This window comes from Heliangelus exortis, chromosome 2 (genome assembly GCF_036169615.1).
Source record: "Heliangelus exortis chromosome 2, bHelExo1.hap1, whole genome shotgun sequence".
NCBI classification, from domain to species: Eukaryota; Metazoa; Chordata; class Aves; order Apodiformes; family Trochilidae; genus Heliangelus; species Heliangelus exortis.
This window is the reverse complement of record NC_092423.1, coordinates 43,427,302-43,429,661: the sequence shown is the minus strand read 5'-3', so window position 1 is coordinate 43,429,661 and position 2,360 is coordinate 43,427,302.

Below are 2,360 nucleotides of genomic sequence, written 5' to 3'. Positions count from 1 at the left end.
TGCCCAACTTTGCCACAGATTTATAGCAGCCACTCAGTTTTCTCCCCGCACAGCTGCCTCCACCCATGTTATGCTGTAAAAGGAGAGGAGAGAATTTTAGGTGACTATAAGTGATCAGAACAGTGTACCATTACCTTACTATTTCAACATCACAAAGGGAGCTAAGGAGTCATAAATCCATTTCCTTGCCTACCCACTATGACAGCAGCTAAACAGTGGGGTCAAGAATGTCAGAGTTATAGCACGAAGCTGACCTGCCAAGCCACAAGCCCTGTTGGGCAGCACTTGATGCATGCCTGGACTGCTATCCTGTAGAGGTCTTGTGAGTGGAACCATTATGTCCAGATCATAGCATCCCAAGGGGATGAAATAGGGCAACAGCAAGCTACCACTCCAGAAGGAACCACACTTAGGCACACAGCTAATGCCTATAGGTTTTCTACTTCTCACTCTCCTCACCCTGCTCCTAGCCCTAACTGCAACCTAGGTTTGGCTGAGACTTCTGCTGTAGGACATACTGAGCCTCCAGGTGTCAGCTACTGGTGGGAGAGTCCTGTTGGCAGAAAGCCCCTGCCAGCACAATCAGAACAGCTTTGGAGACAACAGGTTTGATAGTCTGATCTCACTGATTTGAAATTGTCTCAAAAGAACAATTTTAAAGTGAATAGCCCTGGCTAGGGTGGAGGACCTGGCCTGGCCAGAGCTGAGCAGGGGGTGACTTCCAGAAAGAGATAAGAACTAAGAACTAATGGCTGGGTGGAGACTGTTCCCCTTTTCTGAGGGCCTGCAATGCTGGGATGTCCCTCAGGCACCTTTACCCTGGCCAGGGTGGAGGAAGCCACCTTGATTGTACTGATGCTGATTTACCTGGCTGAGGTGGCTGGAACAGAGCAGGGAGTGGTGCCTGGAAAGAGATAAGAGCTGTGTGCTGAAGATCCCCCTCCAGTTTTCAATGGTTCTGATGCTAATGGACCTGGCCTGGCTGAAGCAGAACAGGGGTGACTCCACTGATGAGTGGGCAGGGGACTGCACCCTTCTGCAGAAGCTCCCCTCCAGGCAGCCTGTCTGCAATGGCTCTGATGCCAATGCCCTTGGCTTCTGTGGCAGCTGACTGAGAGCTGCCCCTTCGGAACAAAAGGAACTCAGGGGTATATATAGCTGTCCAGGCTGTGGCTGTTTCCATCATCTCTTGACCCACCGCCAGTACAGAATCAGCGCCATCTTCAAGAAATTCACGGGGCAGTTGCACCCTTCGTGGTGACTCTCTCTCTCATTCTTTCTTCCCACTTTCTTACCCTTTTTTTCCTCTACTTTTCTCTCTCTGTCTCTTATATCTTCTTTTCCTCTCTCCATTTTTTTGCCTGGCTCTATAATTTTACCTGTGTCAATTGTCAAATAAAGTCTACTTGCACCCGACCCTTCTACGGTTGGACTCTGTTTCGCGGATCCAAAACAAAAATAAATTTTAATGTTACCTCGGACTGTAACAAGGATTAAGTGACCTCATGCATGTCTGGCGGAAATAATATATTTTAGTAAATTTCAATCCCTCCCTTGGTGTAGAGGACCCAAGCATAATTTCTTTAGTAATGTATTACAGGTAGCAAAGGCAGAAAAAGCAATAGGAAGAATGAGCTAAATCTAGTCTAGGCTTCTCCTTGCTCTCAAGTACTCTCAGAGAAAACAGTAAGAGATGCCCCCTTTTTGTTTCACTCCCAGTTTGCTATGGAAAGCCTTTTTTCTCTTATTTCAGCTACATGAAAACCTGTCAGGGGAGATATAGTACTAAAGTAATCTAAAAACCTCACCACAGGCGTTGGGAGAAAGAAGCAGGCGGACGCTCCCATGTTTGCTTGGCCAAGAGAAAGTTGTGACTGACTGCTGCACCTAAGGCTGTTTCTACCAGCCCACCTGATCTCCCCTTAGCACGTTCTGATCCACATAGCTTCCACTGCATCAGTACCAGGCTCAGAAGAGGGATGCTCTATCCTCCTCTGCTCTTCCTTGACAGTGCTGAACAAAACCAGGCCAAAATAACAGAGACTGCCGAACACATCATTGTTGCTGCTACCCTCATCCCTCTTCCCTTTACAAAGCACCAGCCAGCATGAGGAGCGGCCCTTTAAAAAAGAAAAGAAAAATACAAAAAAAAGCCCCCCAAAACTTCACAGTAAAAGCCAAAAATTCTGTCATTGAGGCAGCCGCGAGTCCAAACTCTTCTCCTGACAGGCAGTGGGGAACAGCCAAGCAGAAGTATAACCAAGCACAGCCCCTACTCCCCTTATCCCCCGCATCCCGGCCCGGCGGGGCAGGATGTGAGCTCACGGCACCGCCTCTTCCCCCGCCCGCCTGACGGTGCC